The sequence below is a fragment of the Stylophora pistillata genome, chromosome 3, assembly GCF_964205215.1.
Source record: "Stylophora pistillata chromosome 3, jaStyPist1.2, whole genome shotgun sequence".
Classification (NCBI taxonomy): Eukaryota; Metazoa; Cnidaria; class Anthozoa; order Scleractinia; family Pocilloporidae; genus Stylophora; species Stylophora pistillata.
Genome location: NC_142521.1, coordinates 42,914,598 through 42,928,464, shown reverse-complemented (window position 1 = coordinate 42,928,464; position 13,867 = coordinate 42,914,598). Strand labels below are relative to the sequence as shown.

General features: G+C 39.8%; 2 long non-coding RNA genes and 1 pseudogene across 5 annotated transcripts in view; 2 read left to right on the top strand and 1 right to left on the bottom strand.

The window, feature by feature from the left end:
* The window catches only part of LOC148736207 (uncharacterized), a 7,820-nt pseudogene extending 1,455 nt beyond the window's left edge, over positions 1-6,365 (top strand). The window contains exon 3 of the transcript XR_015998758.1: positions 5,773-6,365. The product of XR_015998758.1 is annotated as an uncharacterized LOC148736207 (transcript). The remainder of the gene's footprint in view (positions 1-5,772) is intronic.
* LOC148736206 (uncharacterized) overlaps positions 1-12,673 on the top strand; it is a 21,575-nt gene extending 8,902 nt beyond the window's left edge. For 2 of the 3 annotated variants that reach the window (XR_015998760.1, XR_015998759.1), the window contains 3 exons: positions 8,015-10,596; positions 10,689-10,831; positions 11,175-12,673. This is a non-coding gene — a long non-coding RNA (uncharacterized LOC148736206). The remainder of the gene's footprint in view (positions 1-8,014; positions 10,597-10,688; positions 10,832-11,174) is intronic. The other variant, XR_015998761.1, reaches the window with a different exon arrangement.
* LOC148736202 (uncharacterized) overlaps positions 6,276-13,867 on the bottom strand; it is a 54,945-nt gene continuing 47,353 nt past the window's right edge. Inside the window, exon 2 of the long non-coding RNA XR_015998763.1 lies at positions 6,276-7,561. This is a non-coding gene — a long non-coding RNA (uncharacterized LOC148736202). The remainder of the gene's footprint in view (positions 7,562-13,867) is intronic.

Here is a 13,867-nt window from a genome sequence, read left to right as displayed (position 1 = left end):
TCTTTCTTCTAGTTATTTTATTTTGTTTATTCAATTTACCCTACTTTACGTCTATTTTTATCTGTTATCTCACTGTCAATGAAATTAGTTTCAGTTTCGCGACGGGAAGAGAGATAAATCTTGTAATTACATTAAATTAGTTTCACAACACGATTATTCCGGATCTGTCACCAGCGCGATCGCCGACGAGCGTCCATTGGTCGGCTACTCTGGGATTTGATTTTTCCCTTTTTCTGCTTTTTAGGGTTGTTGTCAAGGGAAATCCACAGGACATTCTTTTGTTCTTGTGGTGTTCGGATGGCACGAGAAACGGAGATATATTCTTGGATTTCAACACAGAACTTTTAATATTTTCTAACATGTGTCGTCGCCATTACCGGAAGTGATTATACATCGAATCATGAACGGAAGCGAGGCTGAATTAATGTAAACGTAAATCGAATACAGCACATCTCCCCCTTTAAGATAATGAAAGAGAAACTTACTTAGACATACTTGTTTCTTATCTAGCGTGAAATTCAAAATTAAAACAACGTCAATCAAATGTCCTCAAGTAATCGTCATTTTGCTAAGAAACACATCCTGGGTAGCTATTGTCATTTGTCTCTGCACTAAGTCTCACACACACTAGAATACGCGTTCATAGTTATGACTTTCTGTCTGAGAAACCAGAGAAAATCTGGCCAGAAAGTATAACTTCACTTATGGCACATAATCCTTCAATCTAGATGAGGGCTTAGATTGACGGCCAGATCTGGTGTACACTTTTGATGTGCCAGTTCCTTCTGCAGTGTTAGCTGTTTGGGGTGAAGGAAGTTTAGGTGATGGAGGTACTGGCACCGGTGTGGGTTTCGCTGGAGATGTAGCTGCAGCTGGGGGTGGGGGTGGTATCTTGTTGATCTGTACTCTATTCCTTCTATATGACCCAGTGTCCGTATGGATCACATAAGAACGAGGTGTGCACTTCTCCACTACTATTCCAGACTGTCCTCTGTCTTGTACCATCACTTCATCTCCCTTCTCTAAGGGAACAAGAGGCCTCGCTGAATGCCTTCTGTCGAAGTGCAGCTTCTGTTTGGTTTTGTGATTGTCTTCAAACTGACGTAGGGCATGATTCTGCACAAGGTTTGGGGACAGCTGAGACGGGGCCACCGGCACTTTGGTTTTGAGCCTCCTTGACATCATTAGCTCAGCTGGAGAATAACCATTAGCCAATGGTGTCGCTCTATACTGTAGCAAAGCAAGATAAGGATCTTGAGAGCCAGCTAAGAGACGTTTAGCTGTTTGCACTGCTCTCTCTGCTTCACCGTTGCCTGAAGCATGACCTGGGCTGCTAGTGACATGTCGAAACCCGTAATCTAAAGTGAACATCTTAAATTCCCTTGATGTATAGTGGCTGGCATTGTCAGATTTTACTTGATCTGGAATTCCGAATCTGGAAAATGCACGTTTCATCCTGTCTATGACCTCTGCTGAGGCAGTTGAACTCAGACTAGCTACCTCTATCCATCTGGAGTAGTAATCAATCATTACTAAATACAGTCTTTTATTGAGTTCATAGACATCAGTGGCTATGTATTGCCATGGTCGTTGTGGGAGCATGGTAGGAACTAGAGGTTCTGGAGGATTTTTCCTGTTAGACTGACACTTGCGACAGTTTTCAATTAACTCCTCTATATTCTTCATCATGCTTGGCCACCACACTGTGTTTCTGGCCAATGCCTTGCACTTGACAATCCCTTGGTGACCGTCGTGGATCTTATCCAGGACTTCCAATTTCATAGACGATGGTATAACGACTCGAGGTCCCATCATCAACAGCCCTTTAACCACTGTCAGCTCTGCTCTATGAGCAAAATAAGGGCTGACTAAACCCTTGACATTATGTTTTTCAGGCCAACCTTCAGCTACATAGTTCATAATTTGCCTGCATGCTTCATCCTCCTGTTGATGGATCATAATATCATCTAATTTGCTATCACTGATAGGCATTCCAGCTATGACTTGATGAGCATATAAGTTCACTTCCTCATGAAATGAATCACCTGATTTGGCTGGTGTTGGAGAACGAGATAGCGTGTCGGCAGTGTACAACAGTTTTCCTGGCACATGAACAGGTGTGAACGAGTATCTCATGAGCCTCATTCTCATTCGTTGAATACGTACGGGTAGTTGATCCAACTCCTTCGTGGATAGCAGTGGTACAAGAGGCTTATGATCAGTCTCAAGTATAATATCTTTTCCCAGAATGTAATCTGTGAATCGTTCACATGCGAAGGTACTAGCTAAGGCCTCCTTCTCAATCTGGGCGTACCTTTTCTCTACATCCAGAAGGCTTTTGGACGCATACGCCACTGGCGCCCACCTGTCACCGTGCTTTTGCAAAAGCACTCCGCCAAGTCCGTATGAAGACGCATCTGCTGACACCTTGGTCTCCAGTGAAGGATCATATATTTGCAACACTGGGCTGCTCGTCAAGCATTGTTTAATCTCTTTAAAAGCCTGTTCCTGTGCTGGACCCCAGCACCATGCACTGTGAGAGCTCAAGAGTTCACGTAGAGGTTGTGTCATAGTAGCAAGGTTGGGTACAAACTTCATGAGCTGGTTCACTGTACCCATCAGACCTCTTACCTCACTCACATTCTCTGGAGCACGCATTTTCAATATAGCCTCAACCTTCTCTGGAGAGCTTTCCACACCATTAACTCCGATCCGATGACCTAGAAAGTCAATCTGGCTTTTGCTGAATTGGCACTTATCCTTATTCAAGGTGACACCTGCTGCTTTCAGCCGTGTTAATGTCTGTACGAGTCTCTCGTCATGTTCCTCCTGGTTCTTTCCGAACACGACAATGTCATCCATGAGACATACCACACCTTGTTGACCACCCAGTATTCGGTAGATCTCACTCTGAAACTTCTCAGGGCCAGATTTGATACCGAAGGGAATTCGCTTGTATCGAAATCGACCAAATGGTGAGATGAACGTGGTCAGTTTCCTTGAATCTTCATCCAAGCAGATTTGGTGGAAGCCCGCATTGGCATCCAGTTTAGAGAAAACCTTAGCACCTCCCATCAGAGCAATTGTATAATCCACTGTGGGGAGCATGATTCTTTCTCTCTTCACTACTTCGTTAAGCTTCGTGAGATCCACACAGATCCTCACTTTGCCATTTCCTTTAGGCACCACGACCATAGGAGAACACCATTCCGATGGTTCTGTGCACCGTTCTATAACATCTAGCTCGATAAGCTTGTCAAGTTCAGCTTTGGCTAGAGGACGTAGTGGAATAGATATCCTCCTGGGAGTCATCACACTGTATGGCTCTGCGTTTTGCTCGATCTTAATCTTATATTCTCCTTCTAGCTTTCCTAAGCCTTTGAACATTGATCCGAACTCCGCTGACTGGATAGGATCTGACGTAACTTTTCCAATGAACTTAACGACACCTAGATCTGCACAAGCGTCTCTACCTAGCAATAGAGAGCCTTTGGGGAACACATATATATCCTCTGTGATTGTCTGATCACCTTTCTTTAGTTCTGCAGTAAAGAATCCAAGAGTTGAAAGGTTGCTTTGATCTGGGCCACTAAGAGGCCTGTCAGGCTTCTGCAAAATGAAGTGTGAAAACTGCGTATCATACACAGCTTTGGGAATGACTGTCACATCTGCTCCAGTATCAACAGCAAATTTCAGGCTCTGACCTGACACCTGGACTTCCGTAAACCATGCACTCCTGCGTTTCCTGTTGTTGATACTCTCAATAGAGTAACTTTCATCACTGATGCTTCCTAAGAAGTAGTACTCATCTGAGTCAGACTGCACTTCTGCTACCTCTTGTACAGACCCTTTTCCTTTGCTACTCCTGCAGACCTTGCCCCAATGTCCTGGGCGTTTGCACTTGTTACATTTACTGTCTTTTGCAGGGCATCTTTCTCTGGGGTGCACCTCCTTTCCACACCACCGGCATGACCGGCTATTCGATGTCTGGGAGCAATTTGATGCACTTCTTTGCTGCCCGTTACTACGTGGTCCCTTGTCACGAGGGCCTCCTTTCCGCCTATGTTGAACTGCCTGCACTTTAGAAGTCTCTCCTTTTATATCCTGAGCCCACCTTCCAGAACATTCTTCTGCTCTACACTCATTTATCGCTTTTTCTAAAGTCAGTTCACCATCTCTCAACAGCCGTGCTCTGACCTTATCACTATTTATACCCAATACGATCTTATCTCTGACAAAATCGTCCTTTAGTTCACCGTAGGCACACGTAGACACGAGAGTGTTAATTTGTGATAAGAAATTATCGAAACTCTCACCTTCTGATTGCGTATACCTGTGAAACTTGTAACGTTCATAAGTAACGTTTGTTTTCGGCGTGCAGAACCTCTGGAATTTCTCCAGAATTAATTCCGGATCCAGTTTGTCCTCTGCTGGTACATGTTCCTCCCCTTCGGGGTCACCTACAGCTGGAGCCCATGTGAAGCCATTGTAGATTTTCAGCGCCTCCTCACCTGCGAGATTTAGCAGTATAGCACTTCTCCTTTCCTTACTGGCAGTAGATAATCCAATGGCGTTCACATATAATTCGTACTGCTGCTTGAACAACTTGAAATTCTCACTTGCATTTCCCGATAGACAAAGAGCTTTCGGTGGTGGAAGATTCGTAGCCATATTTCCGCGTAATTCCTGATCACTGATCGCTAAATATCCGTTCTAGACACAGTTTATATCTTCTTGTTCACTCCTGACACCATGTGGTGTTCGGATGGCACGAGAAACGGAGATATATTCTTGGATTTCAACACAGAACTTTTAATATTTTCTAACATGTGTCGTCGCCATTACCGGAAGTGATTATACATCGAATCATGAACGGAAGCGAGGCTGAATTAATGTAAACGTAAATCGAATACAGCACAGTTCTCTTGCGGTTTTCAAGCCCCAGACGATAAAACTTTCCCGAGGTAATTTACTTAGGGAAAAATCGGTCACACTTGCAAATTTGAGTTTCCCTTGGACAAAACCCTGTAGTGTGACAACAGCTGATATCGCGTTTACGACCCTCCACTGTCGAGTTACCAGTCTGGCAGAGGTTATGTGTGTGCCTTTTGAGTCAGTCGACTTGTGCACAATCAGTTTTCCTTTGTTTATACAGTGTGTAATTACCAGATTTATCAATCATTCTTTTGTCATTGATGTTGTCAGACGAGATCACGGAATTTCTGTTCTTTGGCCCTGACTTTAGCCGCAAATATAGAATTCACGAGCGCTGTCGCAATTTTAACGTTATAGTACTTCTACTATATGAAATCATTTTTGGTACAATCCTACAAAGCAACTCAGGTGTCTCGTTAACGCAGACCTAAAAAACGCAGAACGCAGACCGCAGACCGCACAGCTCGAAAAACGTGTATACAGTGTGTAATTACAAGATTTATCTCTCTTCCCTTTGTTATCAAACGAGATCTCGGAATGCGTCGCGAAACTGAAACTAATTTCATTGACAGTGAGATAACAGATAAAAATAGACGTAAACTAGGGTAAATTGAATGAACGAAATAAAAAAACTAGAAGAAAGAACAGTTAAATTAATGAATGACAGGGTTGTATAAAATTTATGTATTACTATATTTAATATTTTAAAGGGTTATTTTTATTATTAAGTATTAACCACACCCACGACTTTTACCCACACCCACACCCACACCCACACCCACGACCCACGACTTGAACCCACGACCCACGACCATTAGTCAAACTCTATTCTAGTAGACAGGGGATTTACTGTTCAAGATCTGCTTAATCCTCTACAAGCAGATATTCAAATTCCTACATTCTTGAAAGGAAGAGGCAATCTAAGTGCAGCTGAGGAACTTTCCACTAGAAAGATCGCAAAAGCAAGAGTTCGTGTAGAGCAGTTTAATCAGCGCCTCAGCAGTTTAAGCTGGTAGGAAGAACCATACCCCTTTCACTTGCTCCATTAGCAACTCAAATGGTAGTAGTTGCCTGTGCTTTGGTCAATTTTCAGGAAGTCCTTTGTAAATAGAATCTAAGACATTGCAGCATTTATAGCAAAGAATTTAGCAACATTGGACATTTAACATTGACAAATAGTGAGTGGGTCAAAACACAGTATTTGGAATGTTACAGAGGGGAAAATCAGAGAATTTAATTGCTTGTATCTATTGACCAACTTCATCTTATTTAAGAAATTTACTATCATGTGATAGATACTTATTAGTACTAAGGCATAATGTCAATCAAACAAATGAAAGTTGTTTAATCTCTACAGCTGTATTCTGAAGAACAGAGAAAAAAGGAAGAAACATTATTGTCTTTGTGATGCTGCAGTTTTTATAAGAGACTAATTCTCATTTCACTATTAGATATTGAGCTGTCTAAATTTTTTCACTGACTAAGTGCACTCACTCTATTTCATTAAAGCTGTGGAAGTTTATTTTGATATTTCAAAATAAAATGATTAGTTGCTTCATTCAATTTACTCTATTTATTGCCTATTGCTCATCAATACAAAGCAAAGTGACTGATTATCTAATGTAGCTTGTTATATACAATATAAATTTTTATTGGAGTGATTTTTGACCCATGAAATAATATGCTTACAATAACACACTTCAATTTCATTATAGAGCAAAAACACATGATCTGTGAAATATTGGCAAATAATCAGTATTTACTGACAAATTGTTGATATCACTGAACCCGAACAGTTTTTAGTCTCTAGTTTTTTTTTTCCTTAATTATGTGTTTAGTTCAAGTCATCAGAAATTTGCAAGTTGGCTATTGAGATTACTATCATGTTCAAGTGAATACAGAGTGTACAATGTTTGCTGGGCTACTCTATTACATGTACAATCTGAACTCTTGTAGAGATATGCAGAGTTATGGTTTGGGAATCCACAATTGGCATTTTTTGGAACAACATTACACTTTATTTAAAATATAATAAAATGTATATAATTTAAAGTAAATTATATCTTATTATGTACATGAGTTTAAACAAAATACAATACATGGCTTATCAAATAGTCTTTAGGTACAACAGAGAATGCAGATAGTCCAGAATTTGTTTGATTGTACTCCTTCAGCCCATCATACAAAAACCATGCATTGCTGTGGCGGAATATACAACTGGAACTGTTAGATCCTTAAGTTTCAAGCGATCGACTTTACAATCCTTTAGTGTCTTCGCCTGAAGCCATTTCCCATCATCTATACCTGAATCAAGTACATAATGTTTTCCCGACTTGAGGCAGTCGAACACGTGCGATGAGGTCTGCTCGTTTTCCGCATAATTTCAAGCCTCTACACTTTAACCAACGCTTCAATTGTGTGTTTGAATAGTTCTCTGGGTCTTGCTCGAACTTTGAGCCAGGAACACCGTCGTTTTGATTTAAAATACGAGCTTTAGAGACGTTTGAACTAGAGATGGGCGCATCATCGCCCATATTCCTTTATTCGAGATGCTTGTTTGTTTGTCCTAATCGTAGTTACTAAAAGTTGGAATCACCTGAAACCACCTGAAACCACCTGAAACCATCTGAAACCCCCATGGAAACCATCTGAAATTACCTGAAACCACCCAAGAAGCCATCTAAACCCAAGTGAATTAAACATTATCGCAGATCAGTATCTTAATTTTCAGCATGACGCAAAGCTTCTGTATTGCTAATTTACTCTACTTTACGTCTATTTTTATCTGTTATCTCACTGTCACTGACAATGAAATTAGTTTCAGTTTCGCGACGCATTCCAAGATCTCGTTTGATAACGAAGGGAAGAGAGATAAATCTTGTAATTACACACTGTGTACACGTTTTTCGAGCTGCGCGGTCTGCGGTCTGCGTTCTACGTTTTCTAGACAACTACCTTGTCCTAATCGCTCTGGGGGGTCAAAATTTCGTGACGTCACCAACGCCCAACGCCATTGTATTATTCCTTGCCCAAATTTGGTTTAAAGTGATTTTTACCTTTTCCTGTATTTTACTTTTAGTTACAACCGTTTGCTCGGTGAGTTCAGTTGATTCGTTGCCTTCCTGAGAGTGTCCTTAAAGCGGATTCTAAGCTATACTAGCTTTTGGTATGTTTCAGTATTTTATGTTTGTTTGAGCCCTAAGCTTAGCATGTAGTTGTTTCCATTTGTATTTTTGTAGTGATTTTTCGGGTTAGAATTTGCTTAGTTTAGCCACATACTCCTTTTATCTTACTACTCTATTTTATTTATTTACTCTGACCTTTAATTGTCACACAGCATGTAATTTCTCTGCTATATAAACTACAATTGTTTTCGTTTTAGCAGCTGTAATATTTTGCTTACCTGCTTCCAGTTCATTGTTGCTATGATTCCTGTGTTTTCAGAACCAAATTATGAGTTCATTACACTAGTAATTTCATTTTCCCCTTTCACTGTTTTATACTGTATTAGCTCAAGTTGTAATATTAAGCCTAGCTCGTAGTCTTTGTTGAATTCATGCCTGGTGTAGCAATCACTATTTTTGATAGTTTCTGTCTCACAATTTCCTGTTTTCAAGTACTTTGTTTGTTTCTTTTCTTTACTGAATTATTTCTGTCTGTAGGTTATCCTTTAGTGTTAGGTACTTTCTCCTAATTCATTTTAATCTTGTTACATCATTTAGCTAATTGGAGCTTTGTTTTCTTATTTATTGTTTAGTGTCACTCGTTCCCGTTTTTTTTTTTTTTTGTACCGTTGCATTTATTTGCTGTGTAATAAACTTGTAAATCTTCCCTCGGATCTTTTGTTCTTACGTCGACCGTTTTGGCCGTCTTACAAATACATCGCGTATTAAATATTTACGGAAAGGAACTTCACATACCTCTTTCAAAAGTAGATACCAATGCACTTGTAATCCTGCAAAGACTCTGCTTGGTTAAGTTAGCCGGTGGAAAGCCGCACGTCGAAACTCCGACTGCCTCTGACTTCATTTCGAATGGTTTCGAAATTGAAAACATGATGCTTTTCGACATTTCGACATTAAAAATCTCGTCGAGGTTTAATATTATAATTTGGATATATCAACAAAGTTGAAATGGTAAATTGGCCACCGTTATATCCAAATTATTTCGTTACTCCCACCGACGCAGCCCCAAACAGTTTCTTTCGAAACTATCAGCCTTTAATATTATAATATTGGTAAGAATTCAACCAGGATACGAGGCCAAGTCGTGCGATCGCCACAGGTTTTGTACAAAAACAATAACATCGTGTACTACGATCACAAAGCGTGAACACTGATCGATCCACCAAGTGACGCAATACTGGAAATTCGATACGGTTGTTATTCAGGTCGTACGGCACATGAAAATTGCGATATCTTTTGTTACCGTTTTATGGCAAACCAAGCGAAAGAATCATACCTAAATAATCGAAAGAGAGGCTTTTTCGAATACGGTGCCTCGCAGGTATTGCCTCTTCTGTGAAAAGGAAGGATCTTAGAAAGACTACAGGATTAGAAATGTCGTTATAAGGAAAGAGGCAGAAACAGAGAAAACGCAGTATTTTATGACCATTACGCGCACAGCAAACTTCATTTCATTTCATGATTTTGATATTCATTGCCAACAGATGACCCCGCGTTAACTCGCACGCAATCGCGTATCTCTCGTGGATTCGTGGGCGCTAATCTGTGTAATTACATTGTGGTGTAATTAATGCGATGACATCCACCCAACACCTTCTTCCCCAAACCTCGGCATCAGTTTACGATGCCTGCTGAGAATTTTTTTCTTGAGCAAAGCTCGTCATGGGCGGAAAAGAAGGTGGAAGATCCGGGTTATCTGTTTTAAACACCGACAAAATTGAAAGTTTCTGAATTCCCATCACCTGTCTGACTTACGATGTACTAAAATTCCGGGGTAATTTATCTAGAAAACTCTTCTAGTAGTCAGGGTGTAAAAGGATTACTAAAGAAGCATCTGCTCAAAATTAACAATGCTATGCAGATTAACACAATGATGACCGATTTCTCGGCATGGTTCAGCATTCGGCCGGAGTGTTTTATCCAAGAATAGTTCTGATCGTGAAAACATCATTTCACCTGGCGGACGCACACAAAAAAAGATGGACAATCCGATTTGTAGGTTTCTAACCAATATTTTCAGTTTCTGGAGTTCTCACCCCCTTTCGGAGTAATGATGTGCTACAATCGCATGCAGAATTTATCGAAAACACTAGCATCTTCTGGCCAGGGGGTAAAGGACCGCTTAAGAACATCTGTTCAAAATATAACAATACAACGCAGATCAACACACTGATGGCCTGAGGGTTTGAGATGTGCTTACCTTATAAGTGCTCTGTTGTTAAAATTTCAATATTTACTCATAACAAATGACTCAGTTATGTTCCGGTTTAGTGACATGGTTCCATATCCATGACTCGACTGTTTGTTGTTCCCGCTCAGCCACGCTAGATAATTTACTCAATTCAGCCTTCAAAAAGAAGTTATTGGTGCTAAATGTGTCATATTTATGTGATCCTTGCTGGGTTGAAGATTGCTACTCCATCTGAACTTTGCTTGCGAACATCAATCTATTAGAAGAACGGTCATTGCCGTTAAGGTATGTTTAAAGAAATTTTCAGTATCAGGGTAAGTTGAAACTCCGAAGAATTAAATAAAACAGCTTTGATGAAAACTTATTAACCTTTGCAGAGCAAATTGGCGTGATCGTAGATTGTTCCATATATATATTAACTGATTGAGCCGATATTGGAGGATTGAATTTCTCTTCCCAAAAACCCAGCCTGGTTGAGTCACGGTTCGCCGAATCCGTCAGGAGTTCTCTTTTATGCAAGGTAAATATTGTGATAACATGTGAAAATAAAAAGCCAAAGTGATATGTTTCAGACCTTAGTACTTGTGTAGGTCAAGAGATTATGTATTCTTTCGTGTATTTAAAACAGTCAGGTTCTATATTTTTCCTTCACTCTCTATTTAGATCGAATAATTTAGCCCCTCACAAACGCTTATTAGTTTCACGGAAAGTCAACGTAAATATTTTTTATCATTATGCACAATTAGAATGCACCAGAGGGAAACTACAAAATGAGTTCCTCCATGCCATTTTACATCTATCTATATATTCCCAGTCAATATATTATTCAACAATCACTTATGAAGTGAATATCCTTGTTACAGATTATCGGGCAAGTTACAAACTCCAGCGTGAACTCAATGCTTAGCAACGCTATCAACCGCACACATGGCGACACGAGGCGTTCGCCGTTTCTTGAATCCGAGAGCATTCCTTTGGTTGTTGCAGCCATCACTGAATGTCTGGCTATAGTCATCCTTAATGTCATCATTACCGTTGTGTTTGTGAAGAAGCGCCAGCTAAACCGCAAAAGTCCATACTTGATCATCCATCTGGCGACAGTCGATATTTTAGTCGGGGCAGTCTCAGGGCCAATTTATATTTACTGGTTAGGGAGTTATTGTGATCTATGGGAATTTGGGTTGACCAGTGAAGTCTATCGAGCACTGCGTATCGCTTTAGAGGAGCGCTTCCCTTTTGCTTCTCTTCTGAATCTCGCTGCCATTTCATTAGAGAGGGTACATGCGACTTTCTGTCCATTTAGACATCGTTTGATCAAAACATGGTTTTATGGAGTTATAATAATTGTAATTTGGCTGACAAATACGGCTGCAGCACTGATAGAAGGAGTCACAGGCAGTCCCATTGTGTATTTTCTATCTTTTCTTTTTCTTCTTTTTATCATTTCTGTGTCTTACATTTCTATTTTTATCAAAGTCCACTTAAGCTGTTCTTTACCACGCTATAGCGCACTGGCCGCGAGGGAAAGAAAATTGACCGGAATCTTGTTCATTGTGACCCTTACGTCTTTATTTATGTGGTTTCCATCGTTGATAAAGACCGGAATTGATATTATACATCCTAAGTTACTCCAAAACTCTTTTTGGGGGCCACACTTTCTAATCATAATGGTGGCATTATACCAGGCTAACTCGCTTATAAACCCCATAATCTACGCCATGTGGATGCCAGAATTAAGACAAGGAATAAAACAAATTATATTCCGCAGAACTCCAAACCGTATAAACCAGGTGGATATACCTTTACGTGATTTTTAGCAAGTTTTTCTTGAGAAAAGTCTTGGACTTACCGGAGTTATTAAGACATAATTCTCCTTATGGTATCGCTACGCTGTTCCACAATCAAAAGATGATTATTGGGAAACACATCAATCAGCTGCAGGCTGTTTTCTCTTGAGATAAGGACAAATTCTCTTTGCTATTTAGGAGGAGATCATTTCAGCTGGAGAAAGGAGTTACTTGACAGATCTTGAAACTTAAAGGGTAAAGACTATTAATTCAGAAATAAGGCTGGGTTGATTTAGTTAAGTACTTTGCAGACAGCGTAAAAGTCGATTGTAATGAAACAAATATATTTTGCAGCCCTTTACGCCAGAAAATAATCATCTTTTCATTATTTTTGACCTACTTAAATGATTTTGAAATCAATAAGACTAGTAAAATCTAACAGGAAATAAGATTAAAGCATCTGAAATTCTTTTGGCTGTAAATGCCAAACCAGTACTACACTGCAAACTTTTACAAAAGTTAGACTTGTATTGCCGAGGAAGTATGAAAATAAAATGGTTATAGAAAAAAAGCGAGACTTGTTTTGAGCGTTTTGCCATTCATAACTTTAAGTTAATTGATTTAACCCACAGTCCGAGCGTGGTCTTTTAAATTTTCAAGGATCAAAATCATCCTTTCAAAATTAAGCTAGAGAAGATAGCTCAATCAAGCTAGCCCCGCTGGCTGCTCCAGGAACGATATCGGTCACATTCAATTTGCAAACAATATTTCTTTTAAAGTGGAGCGGGGTCATTTAAATACGCGAATAGATTGGTGCTATTAGAGATTGGTTATAATGAAGTCGAGTTCAAATAGATCACAGGAGCCAATCAAACAGAGGAAATATAATGAGAATTAGGCAAGATAATCGTTTTAAGGAGTCTAAGTTTTATGCTGTTGAATTATCACAATAGACTAAACTGGAAAATGGGGCATATCATTGCTTGTTACCAGTCATCAAGCCACATTTGACTTTGGAAGTCCTTTTAAGAAAACGCCCTTTCGGCGATACTTCTTAAAATAAGAACAAACGAAGGACGTTATACCCCAAGATGATAGTTTTCTCATTTCTCAAGACCTATCTACCCTAATAGTGATAAAGTGTACTCCGGCTGCCTCCTAACCCCCCACCCACCCCCCCCCTCTATAATGCGGAAGTGAATCATAAACGTCACCTTAATATGATTTCACATGTAAATCTCGCCGCCATTCATTAAAATGGGCGCATGCAATATTTTGTCCATTTAAGAGCATCTTTGTAGTAAGAAACAGGTTTACGTAGTAATAATTATTGCAACTCGGTTACTCTAAAGCTGCAGTGCGGACTGGTGAACTTATGGTAATCAGTTATTTCAAAGGCCGCAGCACTGTCTACTCCTCCTGTTTTCCTGTCCTCCTTTTTAATTTCTGTTTCTTACATTTCTATCAACACCAAGATTCATTTTAATTTATCCGTCGTCTGCAACATCACACGTGGTGAAGATTCACCTTGGGTACATGATATTTTATTCCTTGATTTGAACTATCCCAGTAACTGTTAAGTTGTGCCGTATTTATACCAAGGAAGGATGGTTAGGTAAGAGGGTGAGAATCAAAGAAGCAAACAGTGCAGCTGCTGGCTATGTTGAGAGCTCAATGATTATGTAAAGTCCTTTATTTTTTTGATGTTCACACATTTTTACTGAATAAACTAGTAGAACATGGTCTGATGCTACTCTGGTTTAAATATT